This window comes from Dasypus novemcinctus, chromosome 25 (genome assembly GCF_030445035.2).
Source record: "Dasypus novemcinctus isolate mDasNov1 chromosome 25, mDasNov1.1.hap2, whole genome shotgun sequence".
Classification (NCBI taxonomy): Eukaryota; Metazoa; Chordata; class Mammalia; order Cingulata; family Dasypodidae; genus Dasypus; species Dasypus novemcinctus.
This window is the reverse complement of record NC_080697.1, coordinates 27,020,371-27,039,257: the sequence shown is the minus strand read 5'-3', so window position 1 is coordinate 27,039,257 and position 18,887 is coordinate 27,020,371. Positions and strand designations below refer to the sequence as shown.

The 18,887-nt window shown below is 38.4% G+C and overlaps 1 non-coding gene across 1 annotated transcript; it reads right to left on the bottom strand.

The window, feature by feature from the left end:
- Positions 1-6,171: 6,171 nt before the first annotated feature.
- On the bottom strand, positions 6,172-6,278 carry LOC111764401 (U6 spliceosomal RNA). The gene has a single exon (XR_002797021.1). It is a non-coding gene; the product is annotated as a U6 spliceosomal RNA (small nuclear RNA).
- Between the last annotated feature and the right edge of the window lie 12,609 nt (positions 6,279-18,887).

Genomic DNA, 18,887 nt, shown 5'->3' with positions numbered 1-18,887 from the left:
AATATCAAGAAATTTAAGTTAAATGTATGATATTATAATTTTTGGCCTGTTGAATTGGAAAAAATTTTAAGTAATATTGTATTAAAATAGCAACACCTGATTTGGAAAGAATATAGCAATAAATATCTTTTATAAGTTCACAACCTTGCATTGTTGTTAAACCTTTTAAAAAATGATTAAAGAGCATTGTCAAAATATTACTACTAATCAAAGCATTTTCCCATAACCCTCCTTATTATTATTATTTATATTATTTATATATGAACATACATAACAGTATATAAGTAAGTATATACTAAAAGTTGTAGGCTTACAAAGCAAACATGCATTACATCATACAATGCTCCCATACATCAATCCTCCACCAACACTTTGCATTGTTGTGAGATGTTTGTTACAAATTATGAGAGAATATTGTCAACAACTTACTACTAAGTATAGTCCTTATCTTATATTTGGTGTATTTTTATTATTTTATTATTTCTTAAATGTATTTTTTATGACAGATGTTGTAAACTTATAAAACAATCATGTACATGTGCAGATTTCACAAACAAGCACCCCTCTCTCAACACACCACATTGTGGTGGAACATTTCTTACAAATAATATAATATCATCTGCTTATTACCATGTCCATAGTATACATTTGGCACACATTTTCCATACTGCTCCATTATCAACATGGTATATCTTTGGCATAGATGCAAGAATATTATTTTATTACTGCTAACCACAGTCCATAGGTCACTCCAGTTGTATCTTTCCCACGCTTCTCCACATTCCCACCACTCTACAATAGTGATGTACATTTGCTGTAGCTCACAAAGGACACTCTTGCTTCTGTACCATCAACCACAATTCTTATCCACCTCTTGGTTTATGATGCTATTGTGTTCCTAGAATATTCTCTAGCATTTTGTTAATTGGCATTTACATACCTAGACTACCATTTTCAGCTAAATCCCCATTTGCAAACTAGTTGTTACTATGTGTTACCATCCACTCTATAAGTTTCCACGCTTTTACATTAAAGTTAATTAAAATTGCTACATACATTAAACATCAGTAGTCCATCTCAGTCCTCCTCTTATCTCCTTTAAGAATACACCATCTACTACCAGGTCTTGAGGACATTTTCCTACAATTTCTTCTAGAAACTTTATGGTTATTGCTTTTATTTTTAGGTTTTTGATCCATTTTGAGTTAATTTTTGGATAAGATGTGAGATAGGGGTCCTCTTTCCTTCTTTCAGCTATGGATATCCAGTTGTTTCCGCACCATTTGTTGAATGGACTGTTCTGCCTGAGCTGTGTGGGTTTGACAGGCTAGTCAAAAATAATTTTCCCATACCTGTGAGGGTTGGTTTCTGAAGCATCAATTTGTTTCCATTGGTCTATGTGTATGTCTTTATGCCAGTACCATGCTGGCATGGTTTTTACCACTAGAGCAAGGTAATATAATTAAAAGTCTGGAGAAGAGAGTCTGCTTTTCCTTTTTAAGATGTTTCTAGCTATTCAGGAACCCTTACCCTTCCAAATAAATTTGATAATCATGTTTTCAATTGAAAAAAATGCTGGTGGACTTTTTATTGGGATCGCATTGAATCTGTATATCATTTTGAGTAGAATTGATATCTTAATGATGTTTAGACTTCCAATCTGTGAGCATGGAAAGTTCTTCCAGTTATTTAGGCCTTTTTAAAATTTCTTTTAACATTGAGTTGCTGTTTTTTGAATGGAAGTGCTTTAAATCGTTGGTTAAGTTTATTCCTGACTATTTGAGTTTTATCTGTCGTATTTTATTTTCACTCTTTTGACACTTTTTCTTTTATTGATATAATCTTCATTTATAGACTCTCTTTTAGGCCTCTCTCTCCTTTCTTTTCTTTTCAGTCTCTAGCACACCCTTTAGAATTTCCTGAAAATCTGGTCCCTTGGTTGGAAATTCTCTCAGTTTCTGTTCATCTGTGAATATTCTAAACTTGTCCTCATTTTTGAAAGGCAGTCTTGCTGGATATAATATTCTTGGCTGGCAGTTTTTCTCTTGCTACTGTCTTCTTGCATTCATGGTTTCTGGTGAGAAATCACTTAATCTTATTGGATATGCCTTATACATTATGCATTGCTTTTCTCTTGCTGTTCTCAGAATTCTCTGTCTTCGGCATTTCACATTCTGATAAGTATGTGTCTCAGAGTTGGTCTATTCAGATTTTTTTGGATGTGCTTCTTTGACATGGATATCTATGACCTTCAATAGGGCTGGGATATTTACTACAATTATGTCTTCAAATATTCCTTCTGCCCCTTTTCCTTTCTCTCCTCTTTCTTGGACACCCATAACATATATGTTTGCATGTCTTTTGCTGTTATTTAGTTCCCTGAAACCTTTTTCAATTTTTTTCATTCTTTTCTTCATCTGTTCTTTTGTTTGTTCACTTTCAGAGACTATTTCTTCAATCTCACCAATTCTTCTTCTGCCTCTTCAAATCTCCTATTCTATTATTCCAATTTTTTAAAAATTTCATTTGTTGCTCCTTTCGTTCCCATAAGAGCTGCTATTTTTCTCACATACTTTAAAATTCTTTGTGCTCATCCAATGTTTTCGTAATATCTTTAATCTCTAGCTATCTCATTGAATTTATTAAGGGAATTAGTTTGAACTTCCGTGATTAGTTGTCTCAACTCCTTTATGTCCTCTGCAGGCTTATCTTATTCCTTTAACTGGGCCATATCTTCCTGTTTCTTGGTGTGGATTGTAATTTTTTGTTGGTGTCTTGGCACCTAGTTTACTAGAATATTTATTCTGGGTGCAGCTTTTCTCTTTAGCTTAGGACTTCCTGCCATTTCTCCCTTGCTGGTTGTGCAGTAGGAACCAAGAATGTATAAGCTGTGGAGGCTCAAGATGCCCTCATTACCCCAGGGACCAATGAAGCTTCTCCCAACTTTCTCCTTTGCCAGGCACGGGGACAGAGTCACAGCTATGTGGAGTAATCCAAGTCGTGCAAGCCTAGACTCTAGCTGCTCAGAGAGACTGATGAACTTCACATCCTAGAAATTTCTCCTCTGCCTGGGGCGGGAATGGAGCAATTTATGCAGTGCAGGTCCAAGATGACCATGGTTGCCCCAGTAGACTTCTGGTTTTCAGTCTGTGCTAGCCAAATGTACCTACAGTTACCTGGGTAGGCAGGTGCAGGGCCCACCAGTCTCCTCCCTTCCAGAGATGGGGCTGATGCCTAGGCTGGGGCTGCAGGCTGATCTGGGTGAAAGAAACCAGTTCCTACCATCATTGTGAATTTCAGTCCTGGTTTCCCCTCAGGCTGGGGGCAGAGTAAAAATTGCAGCTATTGGCCTCTTTCTGACTTGGAGAAAATCATATCCTAGCTTTTCCTGAGGTTATTCCTTAAGCAGCTGACTCTACTAATCAGTAGCCAAAATCAGTGGCCAAGCATCTCCTCTTCCCATGTTTTTGGGAAAGAGAGTTTCCAATTCCAGCCACAGAATAGTTCCTGGGGCAGCTTGCGCTGCCTAAATAGGACAATCACCATTCTCCGCGGCTTGGCTGGTAATTTCCTGGAGAGGCTGGCACAGGTCTCCCCAGCTTCCTCTCTCCAAGAGGTGGGTCTGGAACCTAGGCTAGACCTGCAATTTGATCTGGATGGAAAGAAGCCAGTCCCTACCAGCACTGGGATTTTCAGTCCATCCCGCTTCCCCTCATGCCAGGCATGGAGTTAAGATGGTGGCTACTGACTCTTTCTGACTTGGACAGGCTCAAACTTTAGCTGTTCTCAGGATTATGCTTTAGCCTGCTGAATTTACTCATCAGTAGCTGAAGTTAGTGCCCAGCAGTCTCTTCCTCCCCCATTTTTGGAAAGTGGAGCCTCCAATTCCCATTGCTGAACAGCTCCCAAGGTGGCTTGTGCCCCCAGTGGAGGATGGGCACCGGCCTCTGTGGCGTGGCACCCTCTACTTATGAGTGTTCTCTGCAAAGGTGCAATCTCCTCCTTCCATTCCTTCAAGGGTGTTTCAGGATGCTCTTCTGGTCTCCTGGAGCCCTCAAACAGGTGTTTCAGCCAGCTCCAGAGAGCTCTGGGTGTTTGCTAACTGCCCTGTTGCAGGAGCTGACTGTAGGAGCTCCTTACTGCACCACCATCTTGCTGATTCAACAGGTCTTTTTTTTTGGTTGAAACTCTATCCACTCTGCATAATTATTTCATTCTGTTCAGAAACTCTGATTGGCTGTCATATCTTTTTCATAAAGATTGAAAAATAAATCCTAAAAAAGATTTATTATGCACAACTTGGTTGACTTTCGGGTCCAGGGGGAAATGAAACCTTTGATAGTGAAATGTTTAGGGTTAACCCAGGCCTAAAAAGGAAATTATTGTCAAGATCTTGCCTAAGAGGAATTGAATTGTGCTAGTCCATTCCATTTCTCTTATATGGTTCCCTGAAGAACAAAAAGCATGTCTTTGTGAGGTAGCCAATGCAAAATTCTAAGAGAGTAGAATTTATAGGGCAGTTTGGGTTTTGCGTATCTGAGAACTGTCTTAATGTATATGGTAATCAAAGCACCCACTGCATCTCCTGCAACATTTAATTGAATTTCCTTAGAAAGTATTAAGCAGTGTCCTTGTTGCCTACCTGCAGTGCTCTCTGATTTAGGGGTAATTCTACTGACCTCTTCTACTCAGGATTTGTATTGTCTCATGAAAAAGAGAAAGGATTTGACTAGAAAAATCTGGAAAATCAATCTCACAGGCTTAAAGAAACTTCTTTCTCCCAGTGTTCCTTCAATAGGTGGGACCACTGGGAATTATCATTGGGGAATCAGGCTGAATGCCAAGTATGTTTATTAGGATATTTGTTGCCTAAAACAGATAGTTAGCTGATCTCCTGAAAAAATCCATTATCTGAAGACTGTGGAGGAGCCTGTGTTGATGTATTTAGTAACTTACCATTGTGAAATCATGTCTAAGCTCTTTTATATGAAGGCAATGTGATTCCGGATGGGGTATATATGCCCGCAAACAATAGACTCCCAAATCTCCATATTAATGAGCACTGCTGAAGTAAAAGCATGCTTGTGTGAAACTCCTGGACTTAAAAACACATTTTGGTTAAGAAGGCTCATTGTGTAAAGGACCAAAACATAGGCTTCAGAGTAAAAGAGTAAGATCGAACTTACCTGTTCTGTCACTAACTTACTATGTGATTTCAGATATGTTACTTACGTTTCCTGATCTTCAATTTTATTGCTTATAAAATAGGCATCCTGATGTTCTTTTTGCACAATTGTGAACATTAAACAAAATAATGTCTATAACACACATAATACAACTCAATAGCCATTCAAATAAATGGGTGTTTTAATTATTCTCTCTTTTGGTCCTGTTTCTCCCCTGAAAATCATGCCATCTTGTCCCCAAAGGTATGCTTTTTATGTAATCATTTTGTTTTGAAACAGGGAAGGTGCTTTTTAAAATTTTTTTATTTGTTTTTAAACAACATTATCACACAAGAGCATCCAGAGAATTGAGAGTTTTGTAAGCCAATGAAGATCTGACCTTTTGGGTCTAAGGATTTTAGAAAAGTAGGTTGAAAGTATACTGACTTATGCTCCTGTCAAACTGAATTTTCAGAACCAGTAACTCTGTAGATGCTTGGTGCTGATAAGTCAGATTCTAAGTTCATTTGATCAGTTCTCTGACTCAGCCAAAATTAAATGAATCCCAAATGATTTCTAACTATTCCAGGACAAGTGCCATTTTCCTTAAAGTCAGTCATGACACCTCTTTCTCTGAGGTATGTCCCATATTTCCCTGCCAAACAATTTCTGAAATAAAGTTTACAAAAAACGAAAAAGCAAAAATGTTTATTTTTAAAATATTGCAAGCTATTTAATGAGAAGAAGATGAGATGTAAACATATCAGAACTAAGTACACACTAACACTAATTTGTAGTTATAAAGCTCTAAAAGACAAAAGACAGAGAATGCGTTTCATTGCATTTTATTTGGAGGTGAAAGAATAACTCTGTGATACAAACATAATTTTTTTTTTTGCTAAGGCACTGGTTCTCAATCTTTATTATGTCTAAAAATTACATGGATTGTTTAATAAAATATAACTTCCTGGGTTTCACTCCCAGGGATTCTTTTTCTTTAAAAAAAAAACAAATGGAATGCTTCACAAATTTGCATGTCATTCTTGCCCAGGAGCCATGCTACTCTTCTCTGTATCATACCAATTTTAGTATATGTGCTGCTGAAGCGAGAACTCCCTCAGAGATTCTGAATCAGTGGTGCTGAGGTAGGGCCCCCTGGAATATGTCTTTCAAACAAGCACCCAGGTGAATCTCATACACATTTTCTTTATACTGTATTTTGTGAAATAACTGGAGAATTGAAATTTTGTTGGTGAAGAGGTCTTTGAGAAATTCAATTCTGCTTGTCTTTGGCATAATTGCCCTTTTGGCCTAAACTCTGAACTTTTCCCATCATCATTATTTTGGTTTTCCATCATTCCTATATTCCAAGGAGTTCAAGATGCTCTAAAAACTCAAGAAGCAAGTCAATGTCCATTTAAAATTGTACAGATGGTAAGCATCCTTATTTAGGGTGTATGAAAATTCTTTGATATAAAAAAAATACTTTTTCCAAGCCTATAGAAATTCCTCAGGAATAGCAGGGTGAGTACAAAAGAAAAAAAACTTGACTAAAGCTATCTAGAAGCATTAGTGACACTAGATAATGGCATTTTACATATTGCATTTAGAGGTAACCTTACTTAAATTTTCAACCCACAGACAGGTGGCACAGATAAGTGTTACTTAGTGTGTTCTTTGGAGTGGTACCCATCACGAACTCTTTGTAACCAGTTGGTGACAAAATAAGCATGAAAATTAAGAGTAAGATTTCAGAAAGTTTAATAACTTCTGAGAGAGTGTTTTAATAGCATTTTGAGAGTGTTGAATCTAATAACTAAAAAATGTACTTCTGTTTTGCATGTCTTTTTCCATTTCCTTTTTTTAGTAATTCATTTTTATTAAATTTATGAGCGTAATAGACCATGATGGGTTGAAAACTAAAACAAAACAAACAAAATCAACAAAAAAGAACTCTTCTTTCATTAAAGGTAGTTTGAGAAGTATTGGTCTCATGTAGCTCCTCCTTATTTACAATCTTTCTTGAGATAGGGATTTAAGATTGCTTAGAAAGTGACCATTTCCCTCACTTCCTGACTCGCATCATAGCTGTTGCCAAGTCTGTTTGTATTTACCACTAGACAATTAAGATTAGGGTGATATATCTTACATTTATTTCTGTATGTGTCCTTTGTTCCCAAAAGGATTTAAGAAGACTGGTTCAGGGGCTATGGATACTGAGATGGAGCAAGGCTTTCTAAACTTAGAGGTCATTTTCTGTTTTCAAAGAAAGTTTTCAATATATTTTGGATGGGGTCCTTCCTTCCTTTTCTCCCACCCTCCCAAAAGATGATTAGCAAATGGGAACTGGTCTTTTCTATCTCATGTTTGGGTCCACGTGGGCCTCAACACTAGTTCTTGTTTTGACGAAGTCCAAAGCCATATGTCAGGGGGAGCACAGAGGCTTTCTGTTGTTTGCAAATAATCAATTATAATAGTTTCACTGTTTAGTTTTATAAATGAAATAAAGGGACATAGAGATGAAGTGATGTGCTTGTAAGGATTATAGAGCTTCAAAACTGGATACTCTGGCTCCAAATGCTGTGTTCTAACCCTATAGCAAATTTAGAAAATATGTGGTTTGTGTGCCACTACTCCGTCTCCAGAAATGGGCTCACAATCCTTAACACAGAGCTCCAGGAGGCCATTACCAATTGATAGAAGTTCAGATTTAGATTGAATCTATTTTTATTTTAGCTCTGCACCACATGTGGCAGTTTGAGATTATTTTATGAATCCCAAAAAGAGAAATATTATGTTTGTAAACTAATCTTTTCCTGTGGGTCCGATACCTTGGATTACATTAAATTCTGCTGAGGGACCTTTGATTAGGTTACCTGTTAAGATTGATGTAGGGTTTTTTTTTTTTATTCAATTACATCAGTGGGCATGACTCAATTGAGTCCCCAGCTCCTTGCTGGGTGTGATACAAATGGACCCACGCAGACTGAAAAAGGAAAAAAGAGAATGGCTGTGTGAGAGAAAAGACTCCAGTTTTGCCCATAGCTGAGTTACAAGGATAAAAGCCCTAAGGAATAAGCCCTTTGCCAGGAAAGAACATACTACAGGATCATGAAAGAACATACTACAGGATCATTTAAGCATGAAGCCCCTAGGCTGCACCCACAGAGGAGATAAGGAGATGACAGGCCCACAGGGGAAGGTTGAAACCTCAGAGATTGGCAGCCATCTTGCTTCACTACATGGCAACACACCAGGATCCACAGTAGCTAATTTTGATGAGAAAGCATCTCTGCTGATGCTTCAATTTGAACATTCCATTTCCTTGGAACTGTAAGTTTTTACACCCAGATAAATCCCCATTATAAAAGCCAACAGATTTCTGGTGTTTTGCATTGGCACCCCTTTGGCAAACCAAACACCACATAATTTCCAACTACACTGAAGTAGGAAGTCTTGTTTCTTGTTTCTCTTTCTATACTTTCTTCTTCCTTGTCTTCTAATATGTTTCCCAGCCTTTGATACTGATAATTCTCCTTCTGAAATGTGTTAGTCTACTGTGTTATCCTCACACAAAAGATTTTGACACTTTAAGGAAGGCCTTCAGAAGAAGGTAGAGCTTAAGCCTAAAGAAGGAACTAAGAATAGATTGCATTTAGAACACACTGAGAGTTGTTTTTATACCTTCTGGAGCTGGCACTAACCCTTGCACAGCACTTTGTATCATTTTGCTTAATAAATATTTTTTGATTGGGTGATTTTCTAATTTGTCTAATAATGGTTGTGTGGGCAGAGGCAAATTCTTAGGTTCAAAATAAAGAGCAATATTAGGGTTAAAATTATTTCTTCCAGGGACAGCTCCCAGGACAATATTCTACAACATAAATTTAGCTTGGCTGATCTTTTGTGAAGGAAGTAGAGGAGTCTTTATTTATTTTGAAATGCAATAGCCAAGGATTCAGCCTTTGATTTTTCTCCAGATACAGTTGGAAGTCCTGAAAAGGTCTTCTGGGTGTCTTGATCTTGCTGTCCCAAGGCAAGTCTTCTTGCTGTCTCTCCTGGGTAGCTATATTCAGCCTTTGATCTATTGCTGGGTGTGTGCGTTGACATCTATAGTTGTAGATTTGTTTGCTTCCTTCTATTTGCCCAATTGATCCATTTTCCAGCTGGGGGTCAATATCCAAAAGTTATGACATTTGGTGGCAGTGCCACCCACCCATTCTCAAAGTGAACACATATGTGTATTATATAAACAGGGTGGTATTGCCCTTATTTGGAAATTTTTACCAAAGCTGTATGTTTTTCAGATGCATTAAATAAAATGCACCGTAACTATATTGGTAGTTGAACAATGGATTTAATCTAAAAGGAACATATTTAGGCCTCACCTGTAGGAAATGGATAAAGGGAGTAACATTTATTGAGTCTTAATTATGCTAAGCTCTGTGCTAGGCAATTAAAATACACACATTTCATCTAATCTTTACAATGCTTTGTGAAGTAGGTATTATCCTGAAGAATGAAGTAACCCATGGGTACAGGGAATTTAATACACTTGTGACTGATTTTTCATAGCATTATTTGCTCTTTGGTGGTTTAGGTAGTCCCAGTTAGATCTGCTGAAGGTGACCTATAGGGATGGGCTGACCAGAGGTGGTCTTAGGTTTAATCTTCACTCTGTATTCTTTTTTCCATTTATTTTTCAAGTAAATGCATGGTAATGTGAACTAAAAGTGGGAAGCCATGGATTCTTATTCCAACACTGCCATTTAGTTGCTGCATGATGTTGGGAAAAAGACTTCACTTCTTTAGGCCTCATTTTCCATGTCTATGAAAGGATTGATTTGGGCTAAATGATGACTGGTCCTTTCTTTCAGCTCTTGTAGTCTATAAAATGGTATTTTAGCTGTGAGACTGATGGAGAGCATCTTACCACAATGATGTGGGATATGGATGGAGAATTTGCTGCTTTTAAAAAATAAAATTCTTATCTACTGAATTCATAAGATAGATGGACAAGGTCCCCTCTTCATTATTTAATTATTTTTACTAATTTATTTAATTATTATTACTAATGCTTATTGAGTGTCCATGTTGTGGACCCAGTGATAGGCACTGGTGAAGAGGGAGATGAATACAAGTTTAGAGGAGAGCTAAAAAATGCAGCATAAGAAATATAAAGGGAAGAGGGTGAAATAAAGTGCCCCCTGGGAGGGGTGGGAAAGAGTTAAGGAAGGATATTCTATTGATGTTAGTCTTGAAGGATGCATAAAAGCTTTGGCCCAGTGGTTAGGGCGTCCGTCTACCATATGGGAGGTCCGCGGTTCAAACCTCGGGCCTTCTTGACCCGTGTGGAGCTGGCCATGCGCAGTGCTGATGCGCGCAAGGAGTGCCGTGCCACGCAAGGGTGTCCCCCGCGTGGGGGAGCCCCACGTGCAAGGAGTGCGCCCGTGAGGAAAGCCGCCCAGCGTGAAAAGAAAGAGCAGCCTACCCAGGAATGGCGCCGCCCACACTTCCCGTGCCGCTGACGACAACAGAAGCGGACAAAGAAACAAGACGCAGCAAATAGACACCAAGAACAGACAACCAGGGAAGGGGGGGAAATTAAATAAATAAATAAATCTTTAAAAAAAAAAAAAAAAAAAAAGCTTACCAGCAAAGAAAGGGGAAAATGGCTTTACTGAGAGAGTAATTAGAAAGCTGACATCTTAAGGCATGAGGGGCACTTAATCTTGGAGAATGGTGAGAAGCTAAGTGTGGCCCATGGGTAAGATACACTATGAGGCATGGAGAGAGATGAAGCTACGAGGGAATTTTGAGCTGATTTTAAAATGCCTTGAATGCCAATTTCAGAAGTTTAGATTTAATTCTATAGGTTGGAAACCAAGGAAATTCTTTAATCTGTGATGGTCATTGCCAAAGCTATATTTTAGAAAGATTACTCTAGCAGCAATTCTAAAGATGGGTCAGACTGGGGTGGGGAGGGGAGTAGAATGGAGATAGGGAACACCAATTGGTTTTGCATATTAATAGTCCAGAGATGCTGAGGGTTTAAATTAAGAGTTCAGCAGAAGGAAGAGAAAGAAGGAATGAGTTTCTAAAGAGATTTCTTAGGGACAGTTGACCTTCCTTCTCATACAGATCTGAATTATCATATGTATTCCGTAGTTTCTAAAATGCACATTTAAAATTTTTCAACATCTTTGAAATTGGGATACATCTTATTGTTGGTATACCCTTGTTTAGTTGGCAGAGTATTGCCTTTTTCTTTGTAAAGGTATAAAATAACAGTGAATGTAACAATCTATGGTGTCTTAGATTTGATAAAATAGGTAAATATTGTCCAGTTTTCTTGTACTCCTTGTACAAAAGCCTTCTAAAGTCTTCTAACCCAGGTGAGATAAAAATAGTTACCCTTTCCTTATTAAATGGAGCAAAGTAAAAACATAAAAAATCCATTTGCCTTTTCTTACTACTACACCAAATAATCAAATTGTTAGTCTTCTTGTTTAACATACAAACCCATTGGCTATTGCAGCTGTTTGTTTCTAGGTGAAGTCAATTTTCTTCCTTAAATAAAGAGCCAAAAAATCAGATTCTTTCTGAAGAGTAGTATGGGATGATAAAAAAATTTTTTTTATTAAAAATTTTTCAAAGCCCTGATTTTGGGTCTTTCGTTTGGAATAACAGTTGTGTGACCATAGGCAAATCATTTAATCCTCTGTAAACTGCTTAATTGCCTCACTGGGAAAATGAAAGTTACAAGGTCACATAAAATTGTTGGGAGACTAAAATCAAATAATGTATATTCACATAGATAATGAAAGGGAATTTATTTTTCTTAATCCATTATCTCCTTTGAGCCCAGTGTTAGCTTTGAATTACTATGCAAAACCTAGGTTTAGCTGCTGACCATGATCTGACTGCATTAGTGTGTTCATAGCCTAAGACAAATATCTCGGACCTTCAGAGAGTTGTGTGGTCTAACCTGTTTTGAGATTTGGCTCGTAAAGTGCATTTTGGTGGCGGATGTGGTATTACAAATGTTCTGGAAGGGAGAGTGGTTTGCCAGGAAGCTTTGCCAGGTGAAAGCAAAGTGAAAATTCAGAATTATGGAGGTTTAATTTCCTGCTGAATAATTCTCCACAAGCTGTGTAAACTTCTCTTCACTGAACAAATACTCAGAATAAAATACCTTAGATGCTCTTTTCGTTTTTAATAAGAAAATGTTCATATTATTTGAGTGTTTGGCCAAGGAAAGAAGCCGAGTTTGTGTATCATCAAGAATCCTGCTATGTCCTGGACCTGTGGAGTCTGGAAGACTGGGTGAGAAGAGTATGTTTCCAAGGGCTTTTTCCTAGCAAGAGCCCCGCAGATGGTCCATGGGCAAGTTCTTTACGGCTTATTGAATTTAAAGCTTCTTTAATGAGACAACCACCTATGAAAGGTGTTTTACTATAGTGCTTGAGCACCTACTATGTGCCAACCTTGGGGTAAAGTGGCTGTCAAAATAAGCATGGTCCCTTACTTCTAGAACATAATTTAAAGGGGTAAAGAGCCAACCAACAAATGTTCACACAAATAAATATAAAGGTAAAAAATTGATAAATGTTAATTTATATTAATGCATCAGAGAAAGGCTACTTAATTAAGGGTATTTGAACTGGAACTTGAAGAGCTAAATAGGCTTTTGTCTAGAAATCAACATGAATGAAATCGTTTCACAGAAAATTATCATGTGAACACAGTTGTAGTATAAGAAGGGATAGGGATATAGTCTTTCCCCTTTTTATAAAAGGCCCTCTCTAATGAATCCCTAATTCCTAAGGTAATGTCTCAAAATCTTTGTTGTTGGGAATATGTTAGCCAGTGAATGTGAAAATCCATGGAATCAACTATTTAAATGGATGAAGAGAATTACCACTCTTCAAACACACAACCTCATCCTCATGCATGCTTTTGCCATGATGCCTCTGTCTAGGGCAGTTATATTAATGTTGGTTGGGAAAGAGAAAGACTGAAACCAGAGAGAAATTTGGTGTAGTGAATTAATCATGAGGGTAATGAATACCCAGACAATGGCATATCTGGCAAAGTATAAAACAAGAATTTGAAGACATTATATATTTTCCCCAAAGTTGGTTGGAAAAAATCAATATTCTGAAAACTGCTTAATATGTGATTTCTAAAAATTTGGGGCTATGTGGTAAGCATGCTAATGAAAATCAATTAACCTGTTAACAGAAGCATTGTTGAGAATGCAAACCCACTCCATGTATATGTTGTACACTATGAAACATGCAAAGGTGATTTGGGATTTAAACATACATTGTCTAATCCAATGTCCCCTGTGAGAACATAATGCTTATAAATGTAATAAAAAGTCATGGAAGACCAAATTGCAACTTTCCACTAGAGCAGTGAATACAGAAAGAAATTTCAGAATGAGAATATATATTCTAATATTTGAAATACCTATATAGAACTATACCTTCCAGCCTATTTCCATGATGGATATGACATGCCTTCCACTAGCAGCTCCACTCTGGGTCATATAGGCATAGCATATTCTCTGAATTATCCCAAGTAAATGGCTAGTTCTACTTTGTTCCCAATGAAATCTTTTTCTCTTGCTGGTGAAGACATTATTTATCTTTGTAATGCTACATGGTTGCCAACAAATGAATTATATTTCCCTAAATAGGTTTTCTCCCCTGTGTGCTCTACCCTCTTCTGATGTGAAAATTTGATTTGGTGGGGAAGTTGCTCTAAGAATGTCTGAATGAAAATATTAAGCTAAAAGTCTAGAGTCATCAAGAATATTTGCATTTTATTAATTTGACTTTCTCTATTGTTTTAGAGGAATCTCTGTCCACTTTGAATTAAAGGCTTCATGTCATCTTGGTAAGCATATACACCCTAATAAAAATCTGATATGAAATGTGTACATCTTTCCTCCTCACATTAAAGATTATTGATAAACACTTGTTAGGAACCATCTGGTCCAGGACTTTCCTTTATGAGGCTTGGGGCACACCTTGCCTATCCCTTTTCAAGTCAAGCCCATGACTTTTCAAGGTTTCTTTGCCACGGGTAATTAGCTTTCAGGAGAGGAGATAAAGGAAAGAGTGGCTGCATCAGACTGAGTGAAATGGGCATAGAGAACTGTTAAAAGTGGAACTAGTCATTAGAGACTAGTGGCTCCTTGGGCCTTAGTTTAGGGATGGTTTAGATTGCTGTCACTGAATTAGCTAACACAGCTAATATAGTTATATTGCCTAAACAAGAAAGACAGGGGCATCTCCTTATTTTCACAACTGAACAATCCAAGGAGTCTTTCTCTTACAAAAATCTTGAACTGAGGAATAACATGGTAGGGGTACCTTATTAAGCCTAAAGAAAGACAATAGATTAAAAAGTAAAGCTGTCTCAACCTCCATCCAGGGCATGAACTTAGCACAACTTTCTCCCACAACAGGTGAGCCATTCTCCTTTCACTGTAGATTTTATAGTCAAGGCAGAAGTCAAACGGTTGAAGAAAATTAAAATGCTCTCTCAGCAATTTCTTTTTCAATAGACTCTTCAAAACAGTCTACCATTTGTCCAGACAGTGCTATTTTCAGGGTGATGTGTTTGCGCTTTTTTTGGGTTTAATATCCACAGTCTGGCCAATTTCCCTGGCCTTTAGCTCCTTCCTTCTTTCTTATTCCAGCAGAAAGAGAGCTGATTTTTCCTCACTTTTTGACTTCTTGGGGACAAGTGCCTAGCCACACTTCAGTGATCTATATTGCTCTGCTATAGGGAAACTAAGATATAATACACACACATGCACACACACAGACACACATATATAGTACTCTTTGCCTATGGTTTCAGATTTGGAATTCTAGTTCTTTTCTTTTTTTTCATTTTTAAGTAATTCTCTTTTGAGGGGTAATTACCAGTTACTCAAAATATCTGTTGTTTTTATCAGTCACACATGACAGTGTGCCTTTGTGTGAATTTAAACCTGATGAGCAGAAAGCTACCTACCACCCTTGCCCCATTCCCACTCCAACTTGAACAAAAGCTACTCAGGGGACAACCAGCAAGATGGCAGTGGAGTAAGGAGTTCCTAGAGTCAGCTCTTGCTGCTGGGCAGTTAGCAAACACCCAGAGCTCTCTGAAGCTAGCTGAAGCACCTGTTTGGGGACTCCAGGAGACCAAAAGAGCATTCTGCAATGCCTTTGAAGGAGTGGAAGGAGGAGATTGCCCATCTGCAGAGAAGACTCATAAGCAGAGTGCTCCACGCCGGGGAGGCCAATGCCTATCCACCACTGGAGGCAAAAGCCGCCTCGGGAGCTGTTCCGTGGCTGAAATCGAAAGCTCCACTTCCCTAAAATGGGGGAGGAAGAGATGGTTGGGCACAAATTTCAGCTATTGATGAGCAAACTCAGTGGACTACAGTATAATCCTGAGAACAGCTAAAGCTTGAGCCTGTCCAAGTCAGAAAGAGGCCAGGAGCTGCCATCTTAATGCAGTACATGGCACTAGGGGAAGCGAGGCAGACTGAGAATCCAAGTGTTGGTGGAGACCAGGTTCTTCCCATCCAGATCAGATTGCAGGTCTGCCCTAGGCCTCAGTGCCACCTCCAGCAGGGAGGAAGCTGTGGGGACCTGCACCAGCCTCTCTGGGAAATTACTGGCCAAGCCACGGAGGCTGGTGATTATCCTACTCTGGCGGCACCAGCTGCCCCAGGAGCTGTTCTGAGACGGAAATTGGAAGCTCCATTTCCCAGAAATGGGAGGAGGGGACAGTTGGCTGCTGATTTCGGCTACTGATTGGCAGAATTGGCTGGCTAGGAGATAACCCTGGGAACATGGGTGGTGTGAGCCAGCCCAAGTCAGAAAGAGGCCAGTAGCCACTATCCTAACTCTGCTCCCAGTTGAGTGGAAGCTGGGCTGACTGAAATTCTCAATGTCAGCAGGAACCAGTTTCTTTCACGCAGATCAGCCTGCAGCCCTAGCCTAGGCTTCAGCCTTGCCTCCGGTGGGGAGGAGCCTGAGGAGCCCTGCACCAGCCTATACAGGTAACTATAGGGAAATTTGGTTGGCATAGACTGAATATCAGAAGTCTACCAGGGCAACGGCGATCATCTTGGACCCGCACTGCATAGATTGCTGCCCACATCTGCAGCTCCATCCCTGCCCTAGGCAGGGGAGAAAGGGATGTGAAACTTCATCACTATCTCTGGGCAACTGCAGTCTAGGCCTGCACGTGGATTATTCCACACAGCTGTGACTCTGTCCCTAACCCTGGCAAAGGAGAAAGTTGGAAGAACTTCACTGGTCCCTGGTGCAATGAGGACAGCTTAAGCCTCCACAGCATATAGCACAAACTACATGCTTGGCTCCTAGTGCACAACCAGCAAGGGAGAAAGGATAGGAAGCCCTAAACGAAAGAGAAAAACTGCACCCAGAAAAAATACTCTAGAAAGTCAGATGTGAAGACACTAACAAAAAATTACAATCTACACCAAGAAACAGGAAGCTATGGCCCAGTTAAAGGAACAAGATAAGCCTCTAGATGACACCAAGGACATCTAATTATAGATGTTCAAACAAATCTCCTTAATAAATTCAATGAGATGACTAAAGAGATTAAGGGTATTAAAAAGACATTGGGTGAGCACAAAGAATTTGAAAGCATACATAGAAAAATAGCAGCTCTTATGGGAATGAAAGGTGCAATCAATGAAATAAAAAAATGCTGGAATCATATAATAATAGATTTTGAGGAGGCAGAAGAAAGGATTGGTAAGCTTGAAGAAATGGCCTCTGAAAGTGAACATACGAAAGAACAGATGAAGAAAAGAATGGAAAAAATTGAATAAGGTCTCAGGGAACTAAATGACAGCAAAAGGTGTGCAAATATACGTGTCATGGGTGTCTCAGAAGAAGAGAAGGGAAAAGGAGCAGAAGGAATATTTAAGGAAACGATGGTAGAAAAATTCTCAGTCTTATTGAAGGACACAGATATCCCTATCCAAGAAGCACGACATACTCTGATCTGAAAAAATCCAAACAGACCAACTCCAAGACACATACTCATCAGAATGTCAAAGGCCAAAGACAAAGAGAGAATTCTGAGAACAGCAAGGAGAAAAGTAATGCATAACATATAAGGGATACTCAGTAAGATTAAGTGCTGATTTCTCACCAGAAACCATGGAGGCAAGAAGACAGTGGTCTGATATATTTAAGATACTACAAGAGAAAAACTTCCAGCCAAGAATCTTATATCCAGCCAGACTGCCTTTCAAAAATGAGGGTGAGATTAGAATATTCACAGATAAACAGAAACTGAGAATTTCTAAGCAAGAGAACAGAATTTCAGGAAATATTAAAGGGTATGCTAGAGCCTGAAAAGGAAAGACAGGAGAGAAAGGCCTGGAATAGCCAGAAACATCATAAAAAGGAAACGTGAACCCACATCTCCAGACTTTAAATCATAATACCTACCTATAGTGGTAAAAAAAACATTGTACTGGCTTAAAAGACAGACACAATAGACCAATGGAATCCAATTTATGGTTCAGAAACAGACCCTCACCGGTATAGTAAAGTGATTTTTGACTAGCTTGTCAAACTCACACAGCTCAGGCAGAAAAATCCGTTCAACAAATGGTGCTGAAAAAATTGGATATCCATAGCTGAAAGAAGGAAAGAGGACCCCTATCTCACATCTTTTCCAAAAATTAACTCAAAATGAATCAAAAAACTAAAAATAAGCAAGAACCATAAAACTTCTAGAAGAAATTGTAGGAAAATATCTTCAAGCTAGGGTGGTAGGTGGTGGATTCTTAAAGGAGATAAGAGGACTGAGTGGACTACTGATGTTTAATGTATGTAGAAGTTTTAATGAGCTTTACTGTAAAATTGTGGAAATGTATAGGGTGGATGGTAACACAGTGAGTAACAGCTAGTTCATAAGTGGGGATATGACTGAAAATGGTAGTCTAGTTAGGTAAATGCCAATTGACAGAATGCTTGAGAATAATCTAGGAACTGAATAGCACAGTAAACTAAGAGATGGGCGAGAATTGTGGTTGATAGTATAGATGCAAGAATGTCCTTTGTTAGCTAGAGCAAATGAATATCACTACTGCAGGGTGATAGGAATGTGGAGAAGCATGGGAAAATACAACTGGAGTGACCTATGGACTGTGGTTAGTAGTAATAATATAATAATTCTTGCATCTATACAAAAGATATACTGTGTTGATACTGAGACAGTATGGAAAATATGAGCCAAATGTACACTATGGACATGGTAACAATCATATTATTTTATCTGTAGCAAATGACACACCACAATGTGGTGGAGGGGTGTTGTTTGGGAATGCTGCACATGTGCTTAATTGTTTTATAAGTTTACAACAGCTGTCATATAAAAATATATTTAAAAAATAATAGGGTAGGTTGGGGAAAAAACACACCAAATATAAGGTAAGGACGATGATTAGTAGTAAGATTTTGACAGTGTTCTTTCATAGTTTGTAAAAAATGTCTCATGACAATGCAAGTTGTTGGTGGAGGGTTGATGTATGGGATCCCTGTATGATGTTATGCATGTTTGCTTTGTAAGTTCACAACTTTTACTATATACTTAATTGTTTATGTATGTTCGTATAAAAATGATATAAGGATAATAGCAATCGATTGGTTAGGGGAAAACTTTAGT